The sequence below is a fragment of the Lepisma saccharinum genome, chromosome 2 (genome assembly GCF_977018435.1).
Source record: "Lepisma saccharinum chromosome 2, izLepSacc3.1, whole genome shotgun sequence".
In the NCBI taxonomy this organism is placed as follows: domain Eukaryota; kingdom Metazoa; phylum Arthropoda; class Insecta; order Zygentoma; family Lepismatidae; genus Lepisma; species Lepisma saccharinum.
Window position 1 is genome coordinate 91590719 of NC_139230.1, and position 20757 is coordinate 91611475.

The window sequence follows — 20757 nt, forward strand, 5'->3', positions numbered from 1 at the left end:
CATTTACATAACAAATTTTCTGATCTGCCCCCAATTCCTGAGGTTCAGTGCTCACCTGGCTCTAAACAGAAGAAATTGATGATGACTCTGGAGCCAAAACAAGGCTATGTCATATATTACAAAAACCTCCAGTTCCTGATGAAACATGGTGTTCAAGTGACCAAACTTAGAAAAGTTTTGAGGTTCAGGCACTCAAGATGGTTGAAACCATACATTGATACAAACACGGAGCTTCGAACATCTGCAAAGAGCCAATTTGATAAATCTTTGTTTAAATTGATGGTCAATTCTGTATATGGCAAAACAATTGAAAATGTCAGAAAACATACCGATGTTAAAATAATTACTGACCCCAGCCTGAGCAAAAAATTGGTTGCAAAGCCTAATTTCAATTACAGAAGAATTTATGATGAAAATATGGCACTTTTCAACATGAAAAAAACAAAAATTAAGTTTGATAAACCTATTTATGTAGGGGCTGCAATATTGGAATTGGCCAAATCACATATGTTAACATTGTATTATGATGTGCTGAAACCTTTTTATGGTGATAATATAAAATTGATGTACATGGACACGGATAGTTTTATTCTTGATATTAAAACAGAAGATGTTTATCAAGATATGTCACAGCCTGAATTGCTTGAATATTTTGATACCAGTGAACATAAAAGGATTCAACCCCACAACAAAAAAGTGCCTGGCAAGTTAAAAGATGAGACACTTGGTGATGCTATTGTGGAATTTGCTGGGTTAAGTGCCAAGATGTACAGTTTTAAAACATGTAGTGCTGTTGTCAAAAAAGCTAAGGGCATTGGCAAAGTAACTGTTGACAAAGAGCTCCAATTTGAAGATTATAAAAATTGCCTCAAATCATGTAGCACAAAAAGAACATCAGAATCCAGAATTCAGAGTGTGGATCACTTATTGACTTCAAATGTTGTAAGAAAAGTGGCTCTGGACCCACATGATGATAAGAGATGCATTTTGTCATGTGGCATACATACTTTACCATGGGGTCATTGTGATTTGAAAAATGGGAATCAATGCCCAATTACAGAGCATGATTTGAAATAAATAAACATGCCTATGAACTTATTTGGGTTCAAAAAACAAGGTATTATGGACCTGCCAACACCACAACCCTCTTCTGATATGCTGTCTAAACTGAGTGGCTTGTTAATTATTCATCTGAACAGCATATTTACAGATATTGATGATGAAACAGGCAAAATATTATACATATTTAACAATAATTTAAATCATTACCAATTACCTGTAGGTGGGCAATTACAATTTATTACAACTCCTGAGGGTGATGTTAAAATTTCAGTAGGGAGAAATATTTACAGAATTAAGCACTCAAACATGATTTCCGGCACTGTTTATACTGTTTCTGCTGGTGACTGCATATATATTGAAGTCCCTGGATCCTATGATAAGCTTATACCCTTTTTTATAGAATTAAGAATCAGATATTCAATAATAAATAACTACTAAACAAAAATGCCTAATGATATATTTGGCCATACAAGACATGAAGATCACAGTGATGAGATTCTGATGCTTGATGTCAGAGTCAAGAAATTAAGAAGTGATTTACAAGCTTTACAAACCACACTCAATGCCAGTCTTCAATTAGAAATTACAAATTTGCAATCACAATGCATGGACCCTCTTCTTAAAATTGATTCTGAACTCAAATTGCTGCTTCAGAAATATACTGACCTGGCTACATTGGATAATTTTCAAAGTTTGGAAGAGGCTGTAGCAGCTCTTCAAGCCAAATTTAAGACCCAGGCTAACAACTCTGAGCAATTGAAACAGCAATTGGAAGAGCAAATAAATAATGTCCAGGCACAACTCCAAACAATTGTCAAAAGCATAAAATCCCAAGAAGATTTTGATCTAGTGATTTCCACTCTAAAGGAACAGATTCAGTCACTCCAAATACCTAATCTGGACCCTCTGAACAATGCCATAGCCGAGGTTAAAGAAAAAATTGAGACACTTGAAAATTTTATGAACAACTTGCCATCTTCTGATGCTTTGAGTGCAATAACTCGGAGTGTTGCAAACATCAAGCTGCAACTTGAAACATATGAAGATTTTGGAAAAATTCAAAGTTCCATAACTCATCTTGAAGGTACAATAGCAGCAGTGCAAAGTGATTTGGCAAATGTACTTGAATCCAGATTGCCTGGGATTGTAGATACCCTTGTCAGTGTCCAGCAACAAATCACAAAGCTTGAAAACCTCAACACTGAATCTGAACTGTCTCATTTTCATCACTTGATAGATGATATCCAAACAAAACTTGAAATTTTACAACAATCCACACCCTCTCAGGCAGATATAGCCCTGCTCCAAAATGCTATGCAAAATGTGGCTGATGCTTCTGAATTACACAATGTGAAATTGGCACTTGAATCTTTGCAAAATACAGTATCAAATCTTCCTACATCACAGGAACTTAAAAATATTAAGAGAGCAGTGAATAGGATATTGAAATCAGAAGATATCAAGAATATCCAGGCAGAGATCAAACATCTCACTCAGACAGTGGCCACTCTTCCAACAAATCAACATATTAATGAATTGCATGCCCTGTTTGAGGATATCAGAAGGCAGGTCCATGATCTTACTGCTCAAAATTCAAAATTGGCAATTGTTGAAAATTTGCAACAAATTGTAGCTAATATCAAGCAACAGCTAGGAACCATGGAATCCAATCAAGCAAATGCTCTGTCTGTTTTTGCCACCCAGCTTCAAGATATTGTGCAACAATACAAGAGACTTGCTGTGGACATAAAAATCAAGCCGGTCCATGATGATGTTGTTAGGACCATCAATGAGCACCTTGAATCTGTAACAAGCAGATTGCTCACAGCAGAAAAAGAAATAACAGGCATAATTGAAAATCCCAAACATACAGTAATTCTTGAATTGTACAGCATCCCCAACAAAGAATATGATTCTCCATTTACACCAGGTGGCAAAATATATATGCTGTCCCCTGCACAATTTTATTACCAATTTTTTGTTGGGGGCACATTGAGACCATTCAAGATCAAATATTGGCTACAGCCACAGGCACACCACTACCCCACCTTATCAATAACAAATGCTGATAACAAAGTGAAAATCACCAGTGTAGAATTAGAGGATTTTACAGATCCCAATACATTGGAAACAGCATATGTTGAAGATGATGGCACTCTGGAATTTAAAATACATATTGGAGACAAATTATATTTAGAAAATCCTGCAGTCTCAGCTGCTGAACACCCCATAGTTGCAATATTCTTGTTTACATATTATGTCTAGACAAATTATTGTTGATGAATTACACAGACAGGCCAGACATAATTTTAAGAGACTCCCAGTAGTCACAAAAAGCATAGATGATTTATGGCAGAGCGACTTGATTGAAATGTCAAGTGGGCAGTTGAAAAACTTAGACAAAATCAACAAGGGCTACAAGTATCTACTCACTGTAATAGACACATTTTCAAAATTTGCCTGGGCTGTGCCACTCAAATCCAAGACTGGAACATGTGTTACAGAAGCCATCAGAACAATTATCAATCAGAGTGGAAGATCCCCGCGCTATTTGCAAACAGATAATGGCAAAGAATTTTATAATTCAGTGTTTCAACAATTTATTAAAAGCCAGGCAATAAAACATTACTCGAGTTACAGTGACCTCAAAGCCTCAATTGTAGAGAGATTCAACAGAACCTTAAAAAATCTTATGTATAAACAATTTACCCTCCAAGGTAATTATAAATGGATTAATATTCTTCCAGAACTTCTACATAAATATAACAATTCTGTCCATTCCACAATCAACATGAAACCCTCTGAAGTAACTTCATCTGATGAGCAAAAATTGATCAGCACTGTTTATTATCCTAGATACCAACCAACAACAAGAAAGGCCAAATACAAGGTGGGTGATCAAGTAAGAATCAGCAAATATAAGCACTTATTCAAGAGAGGCTTTACAAGAAACTGGAGCACTGAATTATTTACAGTGGTTCAGGTTAAACCTGGGACCCTTAACACATATATAATAAAGGATCACCGAGGAGAAATTCTCAAAGGCAGGTTCTATGAACAAGAGCTCAGCAAAACTAAACAGCCTGACACATATCTCATAGAAAAAATCATCCGGAGAAAAGGCAAAAAGTTACTTGTCAAATGGCTAGGACTTCCAGAACACAGCTGGATCGATGCAAACAAAATAATAATATGAGCACCTGGGATGTTATAAAAAGGCTGCCAGAACCTGAACAGCAAAATAAGAGAAATGGCAAATTGTTACCTGATAATATTAGGTGTCTTATTGTTGGGCCATCTGCTTGTGGTAAAACTACACTAATGGTTGATAATTTTTTATTGGCACCCAACTGGTTAGACTGGAAAAACAGGCACTTGTATATCTTCTCTAAGAGCTTGGAACAATTAAAATATCAGCAGCTGATGAAGCTATATGATGGATTGGATATTGCCACTTTTGAACCAGATGTTAAGCCACTTGATGACTGTCTCGATAATTCTGTTGTTGTGTTTGATGATATTATATTGGATAATCAAAACAAGGTTAGAAACTTCTTTACACAGGGCCGACACAAAAACATTGATTGCTTCTACCTGGCACAGACTTTTTCAAAAATTCCGAAGCAGCTGATCCGAGACAACAGCAATTTTATATGTGTATTTCATCAAGACCATACCAACCTCAAACACATACATGATGAATATGTAGGTGGGGACTTGAGCTACAATGATTTTTCCAAGTTTTGCAGCAAGTGCTGGAACCAGGACAGTTATGGGTTTGTCACAATTGATATGACAAGAACACCCAATAGTGGCAAATACAGAAAAAAAATCAACAATTTTCTAGACATTGAAACATAAATAAATAAACATGAAAAGGCCAATCATTGATGATCTTAAGTTAAGAGATTATCTTGTAAAAAGATTTAAGGGATGGAAATCAGAGAACCGTGGAATTTATGAAAAACACAAACAAACAGAACAGCCTGTAATTGATGCTATTAATAATTTAGGTAAGAATATCAAAACTGTTACAGAGCAGAATCAAAATTTGCTCACAGAGCTTGTACCTGTAGCTGCAAGGAACATATTAGATTATCCATTCACCCCACTTTCCAGTATTCATACACCTAGTCCTATTGCTCCTAGAAGAATTGAAGCTAGTCAGGATCCTATTGAATTGGGTCTTCTTGCTCAAAAATATTTAACCACACCTAAAGACAATAAAGATGAGGTGTTTGGCTTATATGCTGACACAGAGCTTGATGGTAGCATCATACATAGAATTGGCAATTTCAGAGTAACATTTATGGGAGATGATATAATTGTATATTCAGAATCTCGACTTGGAGAAAAAGGTGCTTTTGTTAAGTACTCCGGCACACCTGGATTGTGGGAACTCATGACTAGGAAGAGACCTGGCAGCTATACAGATCAAGATTATGAGGATTACAAAGAAATATTAATAAAATCAGATGCTCTATACCAGAACAATGATCCCACACAAAAAAGAGTCAAGTCGAGCAGTGGGGCAAAATACAATAATTTAATCAAGCCCATATGGTCACAAATTAAGACTGGTAGTGGAATCAAACAATACAACACCCTGCCTAAAGAATTTGTCTGGGTTGATGATGTCAGGAAACTTGTAGATAGGTTATTGGTGATAGCTGGGGAGGAAAATGCTGGGAACAACAATTTTTACAATGAAAAGGTTGGAATTATGGACATGATAAGCACCAAATTGTCTAATTTTATAGTGAATGACACTAAGGGGATAGGATATCTCATAAAAATTATTAATACTCTACCACCTAAATTTTGGAATATTTCTGAGGGTCGGGGCCTTGTTAATGACATTATAAACAAACTGCCATTTGAACTACATATTCCAGGCTATCAGTATTGTGGTCCAGGCACAAAATTGGACCATAGATTAAACAGAGGTGATCCTGGTGTTAATCCCTTAGATGCTGCTTGTAGAGACCATGATATTGCATACAACACACATTCTGATCTTGACAAGAGACATGTTGCAGACAAGAAATTAGAAGAGGCTGCATTTGGTAGATTTGTAAGCAAAGATGCATCTTTGAGTGAAAAAATAGCAGCATTGGGAACCACCATAGCTATGAGCACCAAACAAAAATTGGGGTGGGGGTTGTGAATATGTATATAATAAACCTACAATGAAGGCCAAGGGTGTTATGTATCAAATACCTTATGCAGGTCTCAAATCTCTTAAAACTATTGACAGTCTTTTGACCAAAAAGCAGTGCAAGAAAAAAAATTCTTGTATTGCAAAAGGGCATGGTATGAAATTATTGCTTAGTACCCCCCAATTAAAAAAATTACAGCAATCAAGAAAAAAATCACATGTGGGGGGATTTATATTTACCATCCCTGCCATCTTAGCTGCTCTCGGGGCTGTTGGGAGCTTGGCTGGGGGTTCAGCTGCAATAGCAAAAACAGTAATAGATGCCAAGAAAAATAGAGCAGAATTAGATGAGCAGAGGCGCCATAACCTGGCAATGGAGAAACAAGGCAAAGGTGTTAAGAGAGCCATGAATAAGTTTAAAAAAAAACAAGAGCCGCTTACAAACCAAGATATTGAAGCTTTAATCAGGCCATTGGGCATCAAACATTTTAGAGGTGTGTACATGTCTGATTCTTTGCCAGAGCAACCACTCAACAAAGAGTGTGGCATTGTTAATTTGGATAAGTACAAAAATCAGGGCACTCACTGGATCTGTTATCTTAAATATTTAAAAAATAAGGCATTTGTATTTGATTCATTTGGAGGTGCTCCACCTGAAAATTTAATAAAATATCTAAATTCATCTAATCTTTATTACAATAATGCCCGTGTTCAAAACTTCAAAGATGTTAATTGCGGACATTTGTGTTTGTTTGTTCTTAGATATATGTCTCAAATAAATAAACCATCAATTGAAGATTTTCAAAAGGCCTTGTGGTATTTAAAACATCATGGGGGTATTTCATCTCACCAGACAAAATTCAATATTGAAACTCAAAATACATGATGATATTGTATATCCCAAAACAATAGCTCTCAGGGCATTTTATGGCATGTACCTGATCCCTAATATTACACACCACAACAACACAATTGCAGTTGGGGATGAAAAAATTGTCATCACTCCAGGGCAGTATAATCTATCCACTCTAAATGCTCAATTACCCAGAGGTGTAGTGTTAAGTCAAAATTCTGTCACTCACAGAGTAGAAATTGTATCTGCCACAGAAACAGTGAATCTGGGTACTATAGGAGAGCTGTTAGGATTTGAGAACAACACAAAACTTGAACCAGGCATCAAACACACTGCTATGAATATACCTAAATTCTTAGCCATAGAGACTCTGAATATTCACTGCAATGTGGCTGAGGGTATGATCACCAAATCAAATGGTATAGGCACTCACAAACAAACAGGGATCATTGCAACATTCAAACCTAATTCTGAATTCATGGAGCCCATCATCTACAATCCATCCCCAACATTATATTTTCCTGTGTGCCATAATAGAATAGATAATATTGAATTGATGGTCACTAATGAAAAAGAAGAATTAGTTGATTTTGCTGGAGCCACAACAACTGCAATCACAGAGATTAATATTTAAATAAAAATACATACAAGAAGAAAATGGAAAATATTGAGAGTTATGAGCTACAATCATTCCCTCCAAACAGGAGGACATTTGCAAATTTAAATCAACCCAACACAGAGATTGAGGTTGATCTTGATGTAGGGGATGGATTTATACACCCTCACAGAGCAGATCTATACATCAAATTTGATGTTGTAAAGCTCGATGGAACAGATTATCCGGCAAATTCAAATATAAGATTGGTAGACAATTTTGTGCCACATCTATTCTCTGAAATTGAGATCAGAAAGCATGGCGTTGTTATAAACAGAGTGGATTATCCCGGAATTACCTCCACAGCTTTGGCCACATTAAAATTATCCAAAACCGAGGCATCTTACTACAAAATAGGTGGATTTGAGGCTGGTGATAAGATATTATCTAAGAACCACACTGTGCTGTTCCCTATGCGCCTCTTGCCAGGATTCTTCTCAGATTTCAAAGAAATTATGTGGAAGGGTGGGTTAAGAATCACATTTAGAAGAGCTGCAAATGATAACAATGCTTTGATGAGGTATAGTACATTAAACTCTACAGGGGAAGCTCTGCCCAATACCCTACCAGATGCAGGCAAATGCATTATTCAGACTATGGAGTTAAGAATCCCTGTTGTTGAGTATGAAGCCAGTTATGCTCTTAAATACAAAGCAGATATAATAAAAAATCCACAGATTCCTCTGCAATTTTATACATATCAATGCGTACAGAAGCCCGCATCTGGTTCTTATTATGAGTTTGATGCTACAAATTCATTCTCCAGTATTCAATATGACATGCCTGATTTTGTGGTAGTATTGTTTCAGACTGGGAGACACAACAATCAGGAAAAAAATTCAAGTAAATTTGATAACTGCAACATCAAGAACATATATCTTAAAAATGGCAGAAATGAGGTTTTTCCTAGAGAAAATTACAATTTAGACATGTCCAAGGATGATTTCCTCAAATTATATGAAGCATTTACATCCTTCAAAAGAGTCACTACTGGCAATACTGACATGTATTACACACCAGATGAATTCAAAGCACAGAGACCCATGTTTGTAATCAATGCTTCAAAAAGGAAACAAGTTGTGGTAAATGACAGAACAAATATTAAAATTATCTGTGAATTCCATGAGGCATTACCTGATGACACTATATGTAGTGTTATTCTCATAGGTGAAAAATCATATGTTTATGATGTAAGAAATGAGAGAGTCACGGAGCAATTCTAGAGGAGCTCTGCATATAATATTTTAATATTAGATTGAACCTGGTATCCAATTGAACTTAAACCAGAAGTAAATATGTATGGGTGGGTGTGTGTGGCTCTTATAAGCATCTTGGCTTAGTTTTAAGTGTGGGCATCAAGAGGGGCATATTTTTGACAAGTTTATGGACAACAATCTCACAGAAGTGCCTTTTATAAGTATAGGCAAATCAATCCGAAGGGGCTCTTCCTTTCTCATAGAATCCATGAGGGCTTTTTTACAAAAATCTTGGATTAGACAGGGTTCCACACTTGAGCAAAAAGCTCATATGGGCATGTTGAGCTTGTTTTAAGTGTAGCCAATTCTGCTTGAGGAGAGCTCTTCCTTTCTACACTTGTAAGTGGTGCTTATCCTATCGTAAATCCCACTACTCAAGCCCATATGGTCACAGATCAAGACTGGCAGTGGAATCAAACAATACAACACCCTGCCTAAAGAATTTGTGTGGGTTGATGATGTCAGGAAACTTGTAGATAGGTTATTGGTGATAGCTGGGGAGGAAAATGCTGGCAACTACAATTTTTACAATGAAAAGGTTGGAATTATGGACATGATAAGCACCAAATTGTCTAATTTTATAGTGAATGACACTAAGGGGATTGGATATCTTATAAAAATTATTAATACTCTACCACCTAAATTTTGGAATATTTCTGAGGGTCGGGGGCTTGTTAATGACATTATAAACAAGCTGCCATTTGAACTACACATTCCAGGCTATCAGTATTGTGGTCCAGGCACAAAATTGGACCATAGATTAAACAGAGGTGATCCTGGTGTTAATCCTCTAGATGCTGCTTGTAGAGACCATGACATAGCATACAACACACATTCTGATCTTGACAAGAGACATGTTGCAGACAAGAAATTAGAAGAGGCTGCATTTGGTAGATTTGTAAGCAAAGATGCTTCTTTAAGTGAAAAAATAGCAGCATTGGGGACCACCACAGCTATGAACACCAAACAAAAACTGGGATGGGGGTTGTGAATATGCATATAATAAACCTAGGATGAAGGCCAAGGGTGTTATGTATCAGATACCTTATGCAGATCTTAAATCTCTTAAAACTATTGACAGTCTTTTAACCAAAAAGCAGCGCAAGAAAAAAAATTCTTGTATTGCCAAGGGCCATGGTATGAAATTGTTACTTAGTACCCCTCAATTAAAAAAAATTACAGCAATCTAGAAAAAAATCACATGTGGGTGGATTTATATTTACTATCCCGGCCATCTTAGCAGCACTTGGGGCTGTTGGGAGCTTGGCTGGGGGATCAGCCGCCAAAGCAAAAACAGTAATAGATGCCAAGAAGAATAGGGCAGAATTTGATGAATTGAAGCGCCATAACCTGGCCATGGAGAAACAAGGCAAAGGTGTTAAGAGAGCCATGAATAAGTTTAGAAAAAACAAGAGCCGCTTACAAACCAAGATATTGAAGCTTTAATCAAGCCACTGGGCATCAAAAATTTTAGAGGTGTGTACACTGGCGAACTTTAAAAAAAGGTCTCCCTCCTCTTAGTTAGATTGGAAGGTAGTTGGAAACACTTCATCACTCCTGTATTGGCTAAGAAAGTGGGGGAAGGCAGTTGCAGTTGCAAGGCCATCACTACCCTATGCGCACGTAAACTTCTTTCCAGAAAGCTTTCTGTTGGAGTCTTGTCAGGAATGATCTGGGCAGTTTATGGAACAATTTTGTGTTCCTACCCCCCCCCCCCCTGTGTGTGTGTGTGTGTGTGTGTGTGCGCGCGCGCGCACGCCGACACCCGTTTCTTTTTAAGTTTGGCGTATTTTTATTGCATCGACTAATTGCTGTTATGGCTGGGAATGAACCAGGTTAGCAATGGGCAAATAATAAAGTATAAAAAATATCAAAAATCTTGGCATGAGTAGTTAGTGGTAGTAAAGGTTAGGTAAAGTTCCTCGGGCGTATAGCAACGTGCCATGAAGGCACATTTAGGGGATGTGGTAGTAGAGCACCGCATATTCTCGAGCTCGTCCATTTTGGAGGGGATACGATCAGCAACACGCTCCAGCCGCCTTTTTTTCGCCAGGGTTGTAGTAGAAATGAGAAAATAGAAATGTTTTGCATTCTGCGTATGTGACAGTATTCTTTGGATATTGTCCCTGAAGTATCTGTTAACATCCTAACCAGCAGGTTTTTTTTCAGGATAAACTAGTTGAAGGCCGCGAGTGGTTCCTGAGAAGTAATGAACATATCACAGAATGAGCAATAGTTTAGCTCACGTTTCTTGAGGGGAGGGGGGAGAATGATATACAAATTTACTCTACGAATGCTTACGTCATTGTGACCATGGAGTGTATTTTATAGACTAACGAGGATCTGGCGTATAGAGACAAGGCCAGTATAATGGTCTGTGGAGTTTGGGCTGTGTTCTACGTTTGTGATCTCCTTTCACAAATTTCATCTTAACACACCTTTCATCCTTATGTATGTGATTACTCAAAAGTGGAAAAAAGCGAAGTAAAATAAATAAATCAATTGGTCATTGTGTCCCTGCGTTTTTCAATATTTCTTCCTGATCGAAAATTAATGTTTCACCGATCTAATGCATCACTATAGTCATGTGAATTATTATTTTCCGTCATCATAGTGTGCTTAATCAGTCCTTAAAGCATAGACTTTAACGCTGTTGTCCTTAGTGTAAACGATCTTAATATGTAGGCAAAAAAATGGTTATGAGTAAATCCCAATTGATTGTTAGAAATTTAAAATATTATAACTCTGACGTGACGCATATTAACTGTTCTTAGTTCGCTGTCAAGGAACGATTTCTCTTAACTAAAAAGGATTCCGGCCTCCGTGGTAGAGTGGTTAACACAGCTTGCTTAAACACCGCCTTGACATTGTGTTCATTCGATGTTCATTGTGACTGTCCCTTCATCAATTTCATAATTTCATCGCTCATCCTCATCGTCGCGTTTAGCCAAAAGTGGCAGAAAAGCGAAGTAAAATAAATCAAATCAAACATAAATAAGAAGCTGAAGGAAAAAATATTCCATTACCAAAAATAAAATATATAAAATACAGTAAATACTTTATTGACACTGCAGTTTTCTTGGCAGTGTGTAGCTAGCTGTCTTAGGGTCGTATGTTCGAATTAGCTGACCTCAAAATATACGAAGAGTGAACGATTAATGGAAGTGGGGATGCACATTTCTATTACTTTAGTAAGCGTTCAGTCGTAAATCCTGTGGACATAGTGTGATTTTTGTGCAAGGAAGGGTTCCTGGGACATCAACTAGGTCGACGTTTACTTATAACGTTACGAGGGTATGGATTTCTCTCAACAAGTGCAACAAATGTTTATGGTCATGGAAATTATTTATACAGGGTGACACAGAGATGTATACCCATTTTGGAATGAACATTACACAGTAAATTGTACACCAAACTGTATTATTTTTGTTGTATAATGTGTGTGATATATTGCTATTTATTTTACATTTATTTATTTATTTATTTATTTATTGCAGTTACCATGAAGTCGTGGTCGGTGGAACATCGCGTGTTCATGTATGATGCCTATGTGAGAAAGTGGTTGCAGCTCAGAGGTTATTCCGCCAGCACTTCCACGTTAGGCGGCATGGAGTAGTTCCAACATGAAAAAAAATCTTAAAATGGGTTAAGCAGTTTCGAACCACAGGCACTGTAACTTCAAAAACACCACCAGGTGCTGAACCTCTGAGCTGCAACATAGGCATCATACATGAACACGTGATGTTCCACCGACCACGACTCCATGGTAACTGCAATAAATAGATAAATAAATAAATGTAAAATAAATTGCAATAGATCACACACATTATACAACAAAAATAATACAGTTTGGTGTACAATTAACTGTGTAATGTTCATTCCAAAATGGGTATACATCTCTGTGTCACCCTGTACAATTTGTTTGAGTAACGTCGTTTTCTACCTCTTGAAATTAATGGTGACTGGAGATGAAAAGACACACGTGGCAGATTGTAACGTGCTTTGAAGACAGAGGTCTTAAAAGTTCGAACCATGATTAAGGCATGTTTGCCCCATCACATCCATGTTATCAATTGGTCAATCATTCTCATCGCCACGGATTAACCAAGTGGCAAAAAGGCAACGTAATATATCCTAAATAGAAAAAAATACACAAAAGGGGCAAGGAAATGCACATATCGTGTCGAGTCGAGGTTGTGTGTTGCAAGACGGAAATGTGTAACTATTATCGCACGAGTACGTTCAATTATATTAGGGCAGAACCTTATATCACACAATACAGGTGAAATTGTTGTAGGTTGACGTGAATTGTTAATCTGCCTAAACTCTTAAAATACTCTAATATCAGGTTTTTTGTTTCACTTATTATTTCAATTTTGAGGGTTTTCGCTTCTTGTGCCACTTTTGGTTAAGTTGAAAATATGGGGGAGGCCTCCCCGATGGCGCAGTGGTAGCATCATCGCCTTGTGATCAAGAGTTCCCGGGTTCGATACCCGGTGGAGGCATATAGTGGTTCGGATCCCACTTTAAACTCTAGGTCCATTCCCGATTAGCCTTACTGTGCATAAAGTGAAATTCAAACACAAACTCAATCAATCAAACTCAATCAAATATGGGGATGAGTGACGATATGATGAAATTGATGAATGGGCACTCACAAGTCCATGCCCAGGCCAGGATTCAAACACGGGACCCCTGGCGTCGTAGCGCGATGTGATAACCACTCTGCCACTGGGGCCGGCATCTATTTTCGAAGCTTGGGTAATATTTAAGAGCTTATTGTGTTCGTTAATTTTTTCTGGTCACTCCAACATTCGTCCTTATCGTTGAAAGTAAACAAGAGGGATATAATATGGTCGTAAAAATAGCAAAGTTACCACTTTTTACTTTTTATATTTGTTTTAGAGCTAATGACAAAAGAGAGAAAAGAAACGAAAAATGAACAACCTATTTTCATTCATGAAGGAAATAAATCGCCAGCTCAAAACCTGATTTCTTGAGAGCTCAAAATGGACAACAAATATTTCTTCCAAGGCCGAATGACCACAGAAAGAAACGTTGTGCTAATTCCTTGATGACTCATTAACACTGCTCTTTTGAGTGGTGTTCACGACTGACAGCTGTGCAGTTCTTCCTTATCTTTGATAGAGTTTCGGCATTGACGCTGCAGTGTTTCCAATTTAATATCGGTTTTTGTTTTTGTTATTTTGTAAAAGGTGAGGCCTCGGTGAGGCCTTACTAAATATTTACACTGTACATGTCTGATTATTTGCCAGAGCAACCACTCAACAAAGAGTGTGGCATAGTTAATTTGGATAAGTACAAAAATCAGGGCACTCACTGGATTTGTTATCTTAAATATTTAAAAAATGAGGCATTTGTGTTTGATTCATTTGGAGGTGTTCCACCTGAAAATTTAGTAAAATATCTAAAATCAGCTAATCTTTATTACAATAATGCCCGTGTTCAAAACTTCAAAGATGTTAATTGTGGACATTTGTGTTTATCTGTTCTTAGATATATGTCTCAAATAAGTAAACCATCAATTGAAAATTTTCAAAAAGCCCTGTGGTATCTGAAACATCATGGGGGTATTCCATCTCACCAGCCAAAATTCAATATTGAAACTCAGATTACATGATGATATAGTGTATCCCAAAACAATAGCTCTCAGAGCATTTTATGGCATGTACTTGATCCCTAATATTACACACCACAACAACACAATTGCAGTAGGGGATCAAAAAATTGTCATCACTCCAGGGCAGTATAATCTGTCCACTCTAAATGCTCAATTACCCAGAGGTATAGTATTAACTCAAAATTCTGTCACTCACAGAGTAGAGATTGTATCTGCTACAGAAACAGTGGATCTGGGTACTATAGGAGAGCTGTTAGGCTTTGAGAACAACACAAAACTTGAAGCGGCCATCAAACACACTGCTTTTAATATACCCAAATTCTTAGCCATAGAGACTCTGAATATTCCCTGTAATGTGGCTGAGGGTATGATCACCAAATCAAATGGCATAGGCACTCACAATCAAACTGGCATCATTGCAACATTCAAACCTAATTCTGAATTTATGGAGCCAATCATCTACACTCCATCCCCAACATTATATTTTCCTGTGTGCCATAATAGAATAGATTACATTGAGTTGATGGTCACTAATGAAAAAGAAGAATTAGTTGATTTTGCTGGAGCCACAACAACTGCAATCATAGAGATTAATATTTAAATAAAAATACATACAAAAAAAATGGAAAATATTGAGAGTTATGAGCTACAATCATTCCCTCCAAACAGGAGGACATTTGCAAATTTAAATCAACCCAACACAGAGATTGAGGTTGATCTTGATGTAGGGGATGGCTTTATACACCCTCACAGAGCAGATTTGATGTTGTAAAGCTCGATTTTACAGATTATCCGGCAAATTGAAATATAAGATTGGTGGACAATTTTGTGCCGCATCTGTTCTCTGAAATTGAGATCAGAAAACATGGTGTTGTTATAAACAGAGTAGATTATCCCGGCATTACCTCCACAGCTTTGGCCACACTAAAATTATCCAAAACCGAGGCTTCTTACTACAAAATAGGTGGATTTGAGGCTGGTGATAAAATTATATCTAAAAGCCACACAGTGCTGTTCCCCATGCGCCTGTTGCCAGGATTCTTCTCAGATTACAAAGATATTATGTGGAAGGGTGGTTTAAGAATCACATTGAGAAGAGCTGCCAATGATAATAATGCTTTGATGAGGTACAGTGCAATAAACTCTACCGGGGCAGCTCTGCCTAATACCCTACCTGATGAAGGCAAATGCATTATTCAGAGTATGGAGCTAAGAATCCCGGTTGTTGAGTATGAAGCCAGTTATGCTCTTAAATACAAAGCTGATATCCTAAAAAATCCACAGGTTCCTTTACAATTTTATACATATCAATGTGTACAGAAACCTGCCACTGGTACTTATTATGAGTTTGATGCTACAAATTCATTCTCCAGTATACAATATGACATGCCGGATTTTGTGGTGGTACTGTTTCAGACTGGAAGACACAATAATCAGGAAAAAAAATCAAGTAAATTTGATAACTGCAACATCAAGAACATATATCTTAAAAATGGCAGAAATGAGGTATTCCCCAGAGAAAATTATAATTTAGACATGTCCAAGGATGATTTCCTTAAATTATATGAAGCATTTACAGCATACAAAAGGGTCACTACTGGCAATACTGACATGTATTACACACCAGATGAATTCAAAGCACAGAGACCCATGTTTGTCATCAACACTTCAAAAAGGAAACAAGTTGTGGTTAATGACAGGACAAACATTAAAATTATCTGTGAATTCCACGATACACTCCCTGATGACACTATATGTAGTGTTATTCTTATAGGGGAAAAATCATATGTTTATGATGTAAGAAATGAGAGAGTCACAGAGCAATTCTAGAAGGCCTCTGCAAAATGCATTATCTTAGTATTAGATATATGAGTTGAGGCTGGTGTCCAATTAAAATATTGAGCATATTCCAGGTAACATATTAACAAATTGGGGCAGATATAAACCTGACTCTAAATATGAGTGGATTACAACAAACAAGCAAAATGTGTCAAATATCAAACCTGTATGAGGAGCAATGCAACAACACATCTGTACTCCTCAGCCACTCTCACAATACTAACTGATATGTAATGCAAAAGCTCTTGCATCATAATTTGTTGCATAATATTGGATAATAATTTGTTGCACAACATGATGCAATAGCTCTTGCATCATAATTTGTTGCATAATATTGGATAATAATTTGTTGCACAACATGATGCAAGAGCTTTTGCATCATAATTTGTTGCATAATATTGGATAATAATTTGTTGCACAACATGATGCAAGAGCTTTTGCATTACATGTGTGTGTGTGTGTGAGGGGGGTATGTGTGGGTGTATATGTGGGTGGGTGTGGGTGAGGGTGGCTTAATTTTAAGTGTAGCAAAAACAATATCAAGAGCGGCATATTTTTAACAAGCTTATGGACAACAATCTCACAGATGTGGCTTTTGTAAGTGTAGGCAAATCAATCTGAGGGGCCTCATCATTTCACAGGAAATTCCCGAGGGCATTTTTACAAAAATCTTGGATTAGACAGAGTACCACACTTGAGCAATAAGCTCATATGCTCATCTTGAGCTAGTTTTAAGTGTAGCCAAATCTGCCTGAGGGGGCTCATCATTTATCGAGTTTATAATATCATATTTTATACTACTTGAATGCCAAAGCATGGTGATGCTTGGGTTATAACAGATATTACATAAATTAAATGTCAGGGTACATCAGGCCTTTGAGGTCATTGTCTTGCCAGGTTTATTTTAATTTATTTGTTTGGGGGGAGGGGCTGAATGCATAGTCAGGACAGCAAGTCACACTGGTGTTCAAAATTGGCTTTCTAAATTGGAAAGCAATATTAGCACCTGAACCTGTTTGAAAGTACTATAAAATTGCAGTAATCAGTGCAATAAGTAATAAATGCGGTGATTGGTTGCGAAAACTGAAGAGGGAAAATACAGTTCACTTTCTCTTGCTAGACAAGGCTTACCATTAAGAGGCCATAATGCAGGGACAAAATGTGGAGGCAACAGCCCCCACAGCCACTCTAATTGCCGCTGCAGGCAGGAACATATACGAGTTCGTATATGGGCCTCCTCGATGGCAAAGTGGTAGCCTCGTCGCCTTGTAATCAAGGGGTCCCGGGATCGATTCCCGGTGGAGGCACATTGTGGTTCGGTTCGCACTTTATAAACTGTAGGTACAGTCCCAATTAACCTCACTGTGCACAAAGTGGTCTTAAAAGACCAAATCAAACAAACAAACAAACAAACACACACACACACATACACACACACACACACATATACAGTGAGTCCATAAAGTCCTGCAAAAAACTAAAACTCTAGAACTTTTTAGCTGTTGCGTTTAACAATACACATTTTTTGGGTGAGAAGGGTGGAAGTTTAAAGTTTTGTTCTGGCCACACTGCTCAGTGACGCTTGCACTGGTAATCACGTGATCATGTGACTTAAAATGGCGTCCATCCAGGAAAAGGCACAGTGTGTTCTGTGGTTTACAGAGTTAAAATATTGTGTTTCAGTGCAGAGAAAGTTCCAGACCACATATGGGAAACCACCCCCAGCAAATTCAAGTATCAAGAGATTGTAGGAAAAGTTCAAGGCAACGGGAAGTGTGTCAGATTTTCCACGCAGTGGTAGGCCAGGATCGAGTGACGATGTGATTCAGTCAGTGATTTTTCTTCGAGGAAGACACGGTAAATGGCAACAACTATCTGAACATGCTACAGACATTCCTTGTGCCAGAACTTAATAGGTTAGGCATCATCAATGACGTTCACATGCAACAAGATGGGGCGCCGCCGCATTTTGCCAGTTCGGCAGTTTCTTAACGAACAATTTCAAGGTAGATGGATTGGCCGAAGAGGGCCCACACCTTGGCCTGCAAGATCACCAGACTTGACACCTTGCGATTATTGGCTGTGGGGACATGTAAAGACCGAGGTGTATTCACAGAAACCAGCTAATCTGGATGACCTAAAAGAAAAAAATAAGAGATGTGATTCTGAATATCCCAGGAGAGCACCATCAGCACGCAATTCTCGGTTTCACAAAAAGACTAGAACAGTGTTTGGAGGTGAATGGTGCACAATTGGAGGTTTGGCGATGAACCTAACAAGCAGGAAAGAAACTTTGAACCTTGCTGTAAGTACACACAAAATATTTTGTTAATAAACTTAATAGTTTTCAAGTTATAGAGTTTTAGTTTCTTGCAGGACTTTATGGACTCCCTGTATATATATATATATATATATATATATATATATATATATATATATATATATATTAATGGCGATCGGGTGCCAAAACTGGGGTGGAATTGGTTGGGGAGGGCGCAGAGACAGTTTACTTTCTCTTGGTAGAAAAGGCTTAGCATTAAGTGGCCATAGTGCAGGGACAAAATTGGCAAAAAGTGTGTGTGGGGGTGCAACTGCCCCCACCCCCCTCTTAACACTGCCACCGATAATAGAGAATAGCCCCATTCGGCGAGCAAGACAACTGCAAGATGCATCTGAGAGGAAACAAGTGACTACCATCTTCCGGCTTAAGATCATCTTAGCTGAATTGCCGGACGACAAAAAAAGTCACATGGGGTCTGTGGATGAAACTAGTCAATGCAACAACTAGCATACAAGCTGCTAAGGGGAAAATTACGGAGAATACATATATTTAGGAAAGATGGAAAGGGGGTAAATATGATATATCATCTTTGGTCATACGATTAATTGTATTTAAATAATTAAAATCAAATGCTACAATGTCTTACGCACAGACAGTGCGTGTCAATCAAAATATTTGTTCTGAATAGAAAAAAATGTTACCACGTTAGGTCTCAGGATATATACTTAACATTCATTAAAGTAGATTGTATTGTTCAAATCTTGTGTTGAAGTCACGCTCTTCGTTCTTTGAAGCAGACGAGATATTTAGTAAACGTGGTCATCATATAAAACAATGAACTTCTCTCACTTCAAACCAATATTTCAACATTTTCAAAGTATCATTTATTTATCTTGAGTACGAAGAATGTTGTCATACATCGCGACGTATAACTTTAGCCATCTCCGCAATAACATTATCCCAAATCGCATATATCTCCACGGACGCCGCCATCTTGCAAGATCTTGTGCAGATGAAACGAGTCAACTTTTCCTTGATTTCCTCCGGCTGCAAGATGGCTGTAAGCCGTCTGAATGGCCGAAGGCTTTCACTCTGTAAGACGAGATGTCAACATATGCCCGCCGAACGCTAAACTGCGCTAAACTAAAGATCTTCGAGCCGACTTGAAGTTGTCTTGCCCGCAAAACGGGGCTAATATGAAAGGATTTATTTCCAACAATTTTAGCTTGTTTTAATGGGATATTGTTTGATCAGAAATAAATGTGATACTTTGAAATAAAATTCAAGAAATGTGATATTTATGAGTGCTTTCTAAATTTATTTTCAGGAAGAATTACCATTTAATAAAGCAAGTAATTAGTGGAAAGAATGCTGTCCTGGTAGCTGGATACTTGAAAGTGAACAAAGTGCCAATTTACAAACATTTATCTATGTTCTTTCCTGAACAGAATAAAATGTGTTATTTGAGTAGAGTAAACATTTACATAAAGTTGTAAAGTAATAAGTTAAAAGTTGTGTCTCCAAAGTGGAATAAAAAGTCTATCCTGAACAGATTAAATTGTGTTATTTGAGTAAAAAAAGAAGAAGTCTAGCGCTTCAACCTACATTTAGTATAGTTCTCTTGAGGTTATATCCAGTCAATAATTTTTTTGGGGCGTGTTGTCTCCTTCGTTTAATTTTATCTCCATTCATCTTCAGCGTCGCAATCAAGCAAAAGACAAAAAAATATATAAAATAATCATATAAAACATTTAAGCATACCCTAGCTGTACCTTTGGCTACATTTTGCAAGATAACAAGGCTCTGGTAAGGTCGTAAATAAATTCTTAGTGGTAAAACATAGTGTCCTGTGTATAAGTGTTTGAGAATATATTTCCCTAGGAGTTGCAACAAACACCATATTCCTTAGTGTAATATAAATTGAGGATTGTCTTGTATTATTTTTCTTTATCCTAGTGCCTAACACATTACATTTTGACAATTGTAAACTTGATCTATACAACATTTTATAC

At 37.3% G+C, this 20757-nt stretch overlaps 1 long non-coding RNA gene across 1 annotated transcript in view; it reads left to right on the forward strand.

Annotated features, from left to right (window-relative positions):
• The window catches only part of LOC145984468 (uncharacterized), a 39544-nt gene extending 19358 nt beyond the window's left edge, over positions 1–20186 (forward strand). The window contains exon 4 of the long non-coding RNA XR_014441322.1: positions 20073–20186. This is a non-coding gene — a long non-coding RNA (uncharacterized LOC145984468). The remainder of the gene's footprint in view (positions 1–20072) is intronic.
• Positions 20187–20757: the final 571 nt, after the last annotated feature.